Here is an 11,647-nt window from a genome sequence, read left to right as displayed (position 1 = left end):
CCTGCATAGTTCGCACAGGAGGTGGATGGGAGGAACGACGCAAGTTGGCATAGCAACCTCAGGCTCTGCGCCCTGGGGCTTATGCAACAGCCGGCAGGTTGAGAAGGTGGGAAAGGGCACTTCCCTTCTCTCACAGCCTCGTCAACAATTGCTTCACATCCTTGGCAATTAAGCAGAAATAAATGATCTGCCAGAGCTTTGAACTTCCTGCAAAGCCTCCCCCTTGCCTTGGTTTTCTTTCTGGAAGAATTACAAGCTCTTGGGCAACAGCAGCAGCCTGCAAAGTGCCCTTCACCCCATCCATCACCCATGAGAGCATGACCTGAGAAAGGTTACTGGCTTTCTGGGTTTTACTCACCACCAGCAGCCAGCCAAGGGTGCTTCAGGTACAGAGTGCATGACTAAAAATAGGATGGATGACCCACTGACTGCTGTGCTTCAGCCCTGACACACCCAGCCTTACCTAACCATGTGCTCCAGGTCTGCACCACAGAGATGCAATGCTGCACCTCCAAGGAGAAAATGAAGAGGATGTATGACAGCTTTTTGCTCTTGCTGCCAATACAAAGCATGGAGATTTCAGGTCCTAAGTGTTTTCAGGTGAACAGCCAAGCAGCTCTTCTGTCCTCCTCATTGAAGTGAAGGAAAAGGTGAAGAAAAGCCAGGGGTTCTGTTAGCAGAATGAATCTCCAAGATACTTTTCCAGCATGTAGTAGTTAATGGGGTTGATTGGAGATTTTCTTCCATCTTATTACACCCTCAGTTATGAGTTTTTTTAGACACCACTAGCAACTGTATCTATCATGCTGGACGAATTTTATTTGTGAATACTGAAAAGGGCAAATAGGGAATAAATCTGATGTCCTCGCTGCAGCTGAGCTAATGTAAACTCTTGCCAGCAGGGAGAGCTTTAAAGTGGACAGATAGGCGGCTTGGTCAGAAGTGCAAAAGGGCACTGCACTGAGCTGAGCATATGGCTGGTCAATAACCACTGCAAATCCTTGTGGTTTTACAGTAAATCTCCTAACAGCTGATGAGTCTTTCAGGATTTGGATCTGTGTGATGAAAAGAATGAACTCCTCAGTTTTATTTTGATTTAAAGCAGGGAAAACAACACAAAGACAACAAAACAAAGTTTTCATCAATGCAGAGAAAATTCTGTAAGCATCATTGGAATTAATCCTACAGAATCAAAGGTTTGGAAGTAAAGGCAGGTCGCTCCTATTTTCAGTCAGAAAATAAATATTAATAACTTGTAGGCCAGTCCCATGATTCAGGAAGAGGTGACTCATGCTTCAAGATGCTTGGTAGGCCAGCATTGACATTGCTACAAACACCTTCAGTGTCCCATTAGCACCTAGTCAGAGGTGCTAGGGCTTCCCACAGGGGCAGCACAGAAGCAAAAAGCCTTGGCTGCCCAGGTTAGTATCCCTCAGTTCCTTGGCCTGCCAAACATGCCCTGATGTGTTTCTCAGTGAACTTGGCCAAGCCTCTCAAGGATCATCAAAGGTGGTGAGGAGCTCAGACACTTCTCAACTGCTCTGTGGCTGGATGGCTTTTTTCTATGTGGAAATCTTCTCTAGGCAGGGTGCAGTTTTCCAGCATTCCTAATGCTGAGCTTCAGGGAATTTATTATATGACCTGATGAACCAAAGCCAGCCCATACAAATTCTTTTGGGATGCTTCCAATTTTTCTCATCCTCTGGACAGCAGAAAGCAGAGGAAGGTGACGGGAGCTGAGCTATTCCGAAGAAGGATGTACTTTTGGAAAGGGAACAGCTACTCGAGCTGCCTTTGACAGCCTTTCCAGCCCTCTGCCCCTACTCCTGTGTCACAACTGCCCTGTTTGTGGCACATGAGCATCATGAAAATGCAAAGGGGAGAGAGAAAGGGACATTTACACCTTGTGCCAGCATGTCTAGAGGAGAACACTGCTCCTGATAGAGCCTGCCCAGAGCAAGCACAGATTTGTTTGGTTCACAGTGAGGAAGAAGATTATGGTCTGTTCATGAGCACCTGGGCAAACTAACACTTACATGCAAGGCAGCATGCCCTGCAAGGTCCTCACATTTGGTGGCTAGGGTCTGTAAGCTTCCTCCAGGCTTCCTTTTTGATCAACTCCAGGCTATAAAATTAATATGAAAATTGCAGGTAGCCCTAAAAATGACAGGGTGTGTCACCTCCCCTCTGGTTATTGCTGAAGGAAGATACACAGACCTAAGGCTGCAGCATGCCAGTCCCAACTACAATGAGATCACACAAAGTCATAAATAGCCAAGAAAAATGTTACAGAACGATTTTAAACTCTTCTTTCAGCTAAAGGTTTTGCATTTCCTAGCTGTCCCACAGTTGCAGTGCAAAGAGGTCCTGGAATATCACTGGTATCTGTGTGTGGCAAGGGAGATGTCTCTCAGCTTCACTCAGACTGTCAGATCTTGCTGCTGACCTCACACAGACAGCATCTCCCTTCCTCACTGACCACCGTCTGTCCCAGGAGAGTCTGACAGAACAGGCCAGAGTGATGCAGGGACACTACTGCCTTTTGAGGCTGTGACAGAGCCCAGGGCAAAATGAAGGCCAAGCACGCATGGACTATACAGCCAAGCATGATTTGCTGCCTGCTGTTTCTCTCCAGTGTCTCTGCCACTTTGCATTTCTCCCTTGCCCTAGCAGCAAGAGTAACCCAGCACACAGACACAGTTAGGAAATCAAATCCCAGGTGCTGGAGGCAGCTGTGGGAGACATGGTGAGTGCCTCTCACAGTGCTTCCTTGCTGTTGAAGGAAGTACATTTAAAATGGGCTGAGTGGCTCTTGGAGGGGATGCCTTGCAGGGGGGCGTAGAGCTGCTCATTGTTCTCCTCTCTAGCTGCTACCCCCTCAGTCCTTCTGCTCACAAAGGGATTCACCAGCACTCCATGCCGGCCATTTTCTTGGATTTGGCCTGATGACCAAAGCCACCCTCAGATGAGAGGACAGACAGATTCCTTCACATCTCTGCTGCTTTCTATAGCCTGCCATCATCAGGGAGAATAAAAGAGAATCACGAATACAGTGTCCAAGCATGATGGAGTTGAAGTCTGTGGCTGTGGGGAAAGGCTGACACTCTTGCCATCAGACCTTTAAGGAGCCCTGTAAGACAAGCAGATGCCAATCTGTGATCAGTGCAGTGCTTGTTCTCTGCAAAATCTCCCTTTGCAGTCCCTCTTAGCCCAGTAAGAGAGAAGTGAGCATGCACTTAACAGAGCCCTGTTAGATACTGCACTCCAGTTGTGGCACCTTACCACTGTAGGCTTTGTCTCCAGTGGCATTTGGGGGTGGGAAGGGGGAACATTACAAATACTTTTCTCTGCCCCCTTCCTGCACACAAAACTTCCCTCTCACACTCTAGTATTGACTCTTACCAGCCTGATGCAAAGTTAGGCACTGCTCCACTTGCTGTAAAGCTCTTTCCTTTCCTTGTTGTTCCACGTTGGGTACTGCAGACAATAAGTGTCAGAAGGAAAACAACCATGTTAACAGAAATGGATTTTTCTCTCCACACAGATGGACACCAAATATTTTTAAACACAATCTCACCAAGATGTGTTAATTTGTACCTTGGTAACCCCATGAGCCTTTCTTGCAAGAAAGCAAAAGAACAGATGGATAATATTATGAAACACCAGGGAGATGGATGGTTGCATAGTGGACACATTTGATCCTTCTCCAGTTCTCAGATAGGACTCCAACAAAGCACTTAATTTTTGAAGCCTGGCCTGCAGTCACAACTAACCCTGAGATCTGCAGAGCAGTCCAGGCTCAAAAGCACCAACCACGGTTGCATTAGCAGTCTAAAGAGAGAAAGGATATGTGGACAAGTCAGTAAGAGCAAGTTGTGTCAAATGCTAACTGCTGGAAACAGCAAAAAGGCACAGATGCTCCCTGGGAGGGAGAAACACGAAGCAACAGTGTCTAAAGAGACAAGAGAGAGGAATAGCGGGCAGCAAATTGGTCTTGGCTCCACAGGTCAGGTATGTCAGCCAGAACACTAAACACAAGCAGTGTGGTTGGCATTGCTTTCTGTCACAGCCTTGGAAGGCAACACTTACTACTTAGGTGGCTGTGACCAGCAATTTTATGGAATAGTGATCTTGAGTGCAGGCACTTACCAGAGGGGTGCTGGGGAAACTTAGAGTTCAACTCAGATCACTTTAATCTCCCAGAGAGTCACATCTCCCTCTCCTCTCAGTCACACCCTGCCAGAATCTACCACAGGAATCTGTAAAAGAAGAAACCTGCATTTTTACATACCTATTTTATCCTATTTAGAGCAGAGACAAATCCAAACCGCTGGAAGTGTGACCTGACCATCACATCCCTGATGACTCAAGAATTTAGGACCCCAAATCTCACTGGGCGTACTCCTCTTTGATTGTGAAGGAACGGTTCCCTTTGCTCTTTTGAGTTTGCTCATGTTGATACAATGATACCTCTGCAAATAAAGGAATGATGAAACTTTGTGCACGAGGTACCCATAAAAAGACACCCATAAAAGCGTTTCCTATAAAATGACTCCTTTGTGAAATGACTAACTAAAATAAGAGCATCTCCTACCTCAAATATAGATAGTTTTTCTGCCCAAATTAAAGGCAGACTAAAGGCTTTCACTGTTACTGTTACTGTGAAAAGCAGGCAGCAACATTTGGGAAAGGAAATGCATGGAAGAATGGCCCTGAAGAGAGCCTGGAGAAAGACTGCCATGCTGTATGCTCTTTCAAAGATTTCAGGACCCAAGAGGAAAGAAGCTGCATGGAAGCAGGATTTCATACCTCCTTGTTAAACATACTTGTCAAACATCTCCACCTGCACTAACAATTTCTTTGCTTGGTGGAAATTACCCTTTGTTTGAAAGACATAGCAGCTGTAGATCCATCCCTCCATAGGTAGTGAGGCCTTTGCATATGGGAAACATCTAAAATGGGGCAGTTAATAGAGGCTATAACCATAGTCCACAAAAGCCCCATGGATCCAGATATCAAGGAAAAGAGAGAACTGTTTGACACAGTTTGTGGAGCAGACATTCTGTCCAGTGCCATGGATGCTGAGATCCATCTGGTTTTGGACTGATCTCCAGGGAAAGTGGTGAAAGCCACTTTGCCTTTTGTTGCTTGTATAAATCTTGACAACTCAGACTCTGGGAGGTGCCCTGTAGTGAGCAGTCCTCCTCTGGCAAGGAATTACCATTGCAATAAACACCAGCCTTTCTTACTCTTAACCCAAGCACAGCCCTGGCTTTCACAAACAGGAGTCCCAGGAGTCCTCCAGGGCAGGCTGCAACATATTTCAGCCTTTGGACATGGCAGGGCAGGGAACTCTCACAACCAGAAATCCAGGTCTAGTCTGCCATTATGAGGGTTGCTTGGAGACAGTGCACATAAATAAATACGGAATGCACAGCTTAAAATGGGAAGCTGTCCATCTGACTGGCTCCTGGAATAATTTTCTTTGCTTCCACACTCAGACCCTGGGCAGCTCCCTCCCTGCCTTTGAGGTCTGGAGCTATTCTTGGTAGTGCCACTGGATTAATATTGCAGGAAACAGAGAGGTGATGTATGGTGCTGTCAGCCGTGGACAGAGGAGAGCATGCCCTTCTCCCCAGGAAGGAGAGAACAGCAGAATGAATGTGGGAAGGTGTCAGTCAGCATTTGCATCCCTTCTTGAGGCTGGACTCCTCTTCCAGCAAAAGGAATGCTAATCATCTGGGTGAGCTGCTTGTTCCAGTGCTCCAAGGCTGACTGATACCAGCAATTAAAACTGCATTTCTTTATGGGGCAATTTGGCATGGTTGCTGCATCTTAGGAGCTCAGGCACTTTGGAGGCAGATTTCAAAGTGGGCTTTGTCATCTGGAGGGGGCTGTAAAGGCCACACTGGCAATGAAGTGAACATTCATGTCATACAGACCCTCTCAACATGTTAACTCCATTAGCATGTGCTTTGTGGCTTTGTGGGTTGTTTTTTTTTTTGGGGTTTTTTTTTTCTGTATTTTGTGTTTTCATGCTGCAGATCAAATAATTTTCTTGGTCCAATTAGAGTTACAGCTGCTAAAGCCTAAGGCATGACTGGCTGATTGGGTTTTGAAGAATGTGACGTTTTGCAGCTAAAAGCTTTATCAAGGCTAAGCAGCATTAACCTCTTTTCTTGCTTCCTTTTTTCTCTTTAAGCAATAGAGATTTGCTGTCTCCAGCTGGACCCACTGCGAATGCCAGAGTCTGGGCAGCTCATGATAAATGATTGATTCTCCACAGCTTTGCATCCCAGTCCTCCCAGCTCAGCCAGTGGGTGCCCCAGCCTACTGCTAGGGAAGGTAGATACCTCTCATTAAACCACACACCTGGTGTGGAGCAGTCCCAGTGTAAACACAGGCGTGGCACAAACTCCCCTGCATGTCCTGGGTGGGCTGGGGCTCCCATTGGCTTTGGTAGGAGTGCCCCCATCTGCCTGCTCGTCCCACTTCCCCAGACTGAGTGACTGCCACACAGGGATATAACATGTGGTTATAACATTCCCTGCTTCTCTCCTCACAATCCTGCTGCACTGCACCTGCACACACACACACACACACACACCTGACTGCACACTCACAGGATACGCTCACCGCACTGGCAGTTTAGGGGACATTACCTTAATAAACAGGCAGATTTAACACAAGCCAGCAATGCTGCCAGAATGGCCCCAAGCCCAGCTTCAACGTGACTCTGGAAAGGCCACCAGCACATGGATGAATGAGCCTTGGCCTCTCTGGCTTCTTGAAAGTGAAATGCCACGGCACAGAGAAACAGGTGTCCTTGTCATGGAGCTAACTCAGGCTGGGCAAGAGACACCTTGTCCTAAGGTGTCCTAAGCTTCCCTCTGTGTCATTCAGCTGAGAGATACTGGCTTGCAAAGATTTGATTAGGAGACTTCTTCCAAAATGACAACATTCCTTCACTCTGTTGCCCACTGAAGGGATTTCCTCCTCTCATCGCACCCAGCTTTCCCCGTTCTTTAGAAGGGTCTTGAGACAGAGGCTGCAGAGCTGTCCTGGGTCATGGCACTCCCTAAGCCAAAGGAAGAAGCAGGGGTCCCCACAAACAGTACTTTTCTGTAGGTACAGGCTCACAGCAAGAGCTTGACTTTGAGAAGAGAAAGGAAATCAAATCCTTCAAAATGTGTCTGCTTTGAGGATTAAATCATATTCATTGCAGCCTATTTGTATATTTAGCACATTTTCTTGGCAAAGATATAGATACAATTCTCATTTGGTTTACACAGCTGCAAATCCCCATCTGAGTTAAAAGAAGATGGTAAAGTCAGAGCCTGTAAATCCACTCTGGAAAATACATTCAGTCTTGTAAGTCACAGTTTACACTAGACCTTAGCCACAAGAGACTGAGAGGTTGTCTATTTACTGTTAGAGTGAGGATGCAGGACTTAGAGACTGTTTCCTTCTAAAAGCCAGTTCTGCTCCCATCTGGAACTGCAGAGCACCTCAGCACATTATGGGTAATTAGCTGCTCAGTGGTGAAAGACTGCTGTGGTTTCCTTTGGGATAAACCATATCCACAGTCTAAACATTGACAGCCTGGCACCATTGTCAGAGTCTGCATCTCTGCATCAGCATACTCAGCAATCCATAAAAAATACACTTCCCTATTCTCCCAAAGGAATGTTTAAGCAAAAAAATGTGTGGGGAGAGATATATCATGGATACCTGGAACCACTGGATACACTGGTTGGAGTCAGTTCTGGAGGATGCCTTTTCCACTTGCTCAGGAAGAATTTAGAGATGATTCAAAACTGCTGCTAAGAGCCCAGTCCTAAATGGGATGTGGGGATCAGCCAGTTCTCTCCAGTTTCCACCTCTCCTTACTGATAAAGCCAGCTTGGTGCAATTTCTCCTGCCTGTATTCATTACCAGTAGATTGGACTACTCTTGCAAGACTTTCCTTTTTAACTGAAATATGGCATTTTACTGATGCCATGTTTTTTACACCAGGTCCGAAATATGGCATCTCCATAACATATTAGCCAGTCTGAACATGAACATGGATGTAGAGTTAAATATACAGTAAAAATCTGCTATATAGTGATAGTTCTGTCTTTAACATGTTTTCAACATGTAAAAAACCCCTACATGTTAATATAAATATCTGTGACTTTTACTCCTTCTATTTGAAACCTGGATCTGGACTCCAGGATTTTCCTGCAAGCCTTCAGACTCGGATTTGGTTTTTGACAGATGAAAACAAATACGAGAGGCTGGTGGATGGAACCTCTCTGTCCAGTACTGGTGTCATTCAGAAAGCTGTGCGTGTGTGTGGGGAAAGAGGGGCCCCGACAGTTCCCAAACACTGTGCAGCACACCAGCTTTGTGCCAGCTTTTAGCACACAGCATACCTGGCAGATGAGCAGGGAAATCATGGGCTGGGGCAACATTGTGCTGCAGTTACCACCGAGGTGGTGGACTGATGGTCCCCCAGCCAGTCTGCACTGGTGTAAGTGCTAATAACAATCCTGTGCTGGGAACAGACTGAGCCCCCTCCCTGACAGCACCCCAGGCAGCAGCAGAGGCAGTAGAAGAAAAATAAGTTTTTAATATTAAGAGATGGTTCAAGAGATGCCAATACTTGGGCAGAGAAATAGTCTGCTGCTTTGGCATGAACTCTGTCCCACACCCCAACAGTAGGACAGAGCTGATGTGATTCTCTGGGTCACTCTCATTGCAGAGTGTGGTCATGGGAACACCCACACTACACATATGTTAGATTACTCCTAGCCTCTGCTGCAACAGATAAACCAGCTGCTACTGAGGCAAAAGCTGTGTGTTCTGCTATGCATATTTAGCTGCACCCTTCCGGCAGAATAGTGGAGTCCTCACCAGACTTGGCTTCCTCAGCCCTACACAGTCCTTCAGTATTGTACCCCCAGGCACTGACTGCTTACCTCTTCTGCCAGGGGTGCTTTTCTGACTTTCTCTGGCCCAGAGTGCTGACTGTCTGGTGTGAGCCTTGGAGTAAGCCCTGGGCACTCTGCCCAGCAACCACAGGAGGTTCATGCACCTTCAAATCTATGGAAACTGGTTTTTAGAGGATGTCCTCAGAATCAGTGCTCCCCTGGCATCTGAGTTTTGATGGTGAGGTGGCATGTAACTTCCACCCAAGACCTTCTGGAGCAAATTTCTTAGATGGGGAGTTTCCAAGACTAATTTGCCCCTTTAGGAGTTTAATAATGCCTATAAAGGCATGAAATAGCCTTTGATTAGGAACTCCTCACTGCTACTTACTTCTCTGGAGAATCTGGCTGTTTACAGCTTTGCTCATTCTTCTGTATTCTCACTCCCAACCAAATGGAGGTTGTTATTTTGGGGCTGCATTCAAAAACACCCATATGGGAAGAACATAAGTTGCTTCCAGAACAAAAATAAGCCATGGCTATGTACATGCCTTAAAAAGACAGTCAAGGTAGTCCCTGTCTGCTTCTTGCAGTGGTATTCAAGCACCTTGATCTTTTGCAGTATTTACCCAGCAACTCAGTCAGCAAAGCACCTGGGAAAGATGGGATGTAGCCCTAACTCCCTTTTCAGATGTGTATTGGCTAGTTTAGGTCTTATTCTACAAGGAAACCAATTGCAAACCCTAATTCTCCCAGCCATCTACCTCACAGTGGGCCACCTGGGCAGCCATCTTCTCCTCTCCTGTAGCATCTGCCTGTAGCATCTTCTGCCTTTTCCCCCTTCCCTCTCCCCATGCAAGAGGTGCCTGCTATGCCTGGCTGTGCCCTGCCCAGCTGCCTTCACAGACTGGGGGGAGCAGGGGTACATGGATGGGACAGGATGTGGAGGCTTCTCGTAGCCTTAAGGATCTGCATTTGTTCCTCTGGAGCATAAGAAAGGTGAAGAACCAAGGTTTAAAATTAACAGTTGTCAGGAGAGATTAATTGCTGTAAATTTAAAAAACTGGCTGAACCAGCTATTTGTTAAGAGTGAGAGTTTACTGAAGTGGTGGATCGCTTTCACAACTGAGATCCCTTTTGCAGCTGAATAACATTTTCCCTGCTTTTGTTTCTAGTTAACATCAGTCCAACAGTTAACCCACTCAAAGCTAAGAAGCAGAATAGGCAATGAAAAGGGGAAGTCTGTTCTCTTCAAATTTAGGCTGATATCTACTAGTTCTACAGACCTGATGAACACCAAAAGGAAAATAACTTTCATTAGCATATTTTCTTTGGGTAACAAACCATATGTTTCATGTAAAATATTTTGATAAGTGACTTCTGTCCAGCACATGTAATGTTGTCTTACTTAGCTCATAATACTAATTTAAATGCTAGTTTTCTGGATTCTAAGCTGTTTCCTAATTATATTTATAAAGATTAAGAATTTTAAAAATGTAACTATTTAAAAAACAGTGAATGATTGTTCTACTATACTAAGATGTTTAAGCATGTGGCCAAGTTGTTCTCTTGATTTGCAAATAGAAATGCCTTATTTATTCTTCAGGGTGTAACTAGTTGCAAATCAGACTGTCAAGCAGCAAAGGGGAAAGAAAAACTACCTTTTTTCCCCCCAGAAAACAATTTAAAAGAAAAAAATAAAAGGAATGAAAAAGAACCACAAAACCCTCAAACCCATGAATAACAATAATAGATTAAACTTTCTTGTTTAGCTTTAGTCACAGCTAAATGCAGTGATTTTAAAAACCCATTCATTTCAGCCAGCTGCCCTTGCAATGATGACCTGACATTTCTGAGGGGAGCAATCAAATATGATCCTGTTATTTGTTTGTCCACCTGTTACAAAGCAGGGATAGACAGGTCCCTGTGCTGGAATGAGATTGAGTTCCCGTGTCCTCTGGCTCAGCTCTCTCTAACCTTGTGTGCACCATGCTGTCTTTGTGGGACTGTGTTCTTGCCAGAGACATTCAAATGTGCTTCATTGCCTGGGTCCTGGGGTCTGCTGAAAGGAGTGAAAGAATGGTATAGCTCGCGTGTGCAATCTTTATGGGTGGCCCTTTCTTCCTGTGCTGAGGAGTTTGCTGTCTCTGTAAGAATCAACCAATAACCTCCCACCCAGCCTTGCTCAGGACGCTCTGGCTCAGGACACTGTGGACCTGAAATACCTTTCCAAGTACAGCAGCCTTGTCATGCAGTGCTTAATGTTTCTTGATCATGTAGCCAAGTAAGTTAGAAAGATTGATTGCCTTGTCTTCCCACGTTGCTGTAGCTCTGGGCTGGATGATGGGTGATTCTTGGCTCTCTTCGTCCAGCTTCACTCTCGCAGCTTCTCCTTGCCAACTTCTGTCAGCCCTTCAGTGCCTCCTCCAGCTTTTGCCACTGGTGGATCTGTCTGCATGCTCAGTTCACAAGCTCCTAAAAAGGCTTTTGCTACAAATCCCTGGGTCTGTCCAGGATATGGATCTTTTTCAATGTGGGAAAGTCACTGCTGAGTTGACTTCTGCTGTCCCTGTGGACTTTGTAACCATGGCTCCTCATCTTAGATGTGAGTGTTTTCTTCTAGCTCCCAGCAAACGTGTCTCAGCAGCATTGCAGATGTGGGCAGCCCATGTCTCCTAGGTAAGGATGCTTCCTTAGAGACACCTTGCAGATAAACACAGTGCCCTGTACTAGAA

This window comes from Ammospiza caudacuta, chromosome 5 (genome assembly GCF_027887145.1).
Source record: "Ammospiza caudacuta isolate bAmmCau1 chromosome 5, bAmmCau1.pri, whole genome shotgun sequence".
Lineage (NCBI taxonomy): Eukaryota > Metazoa > Chordata > Aves > Passeriformes > Passerellidae > Ammospiza > Ammospiza caudacuta.
This window is presented reverse-complemented; position numbering follows the sequence as displayed.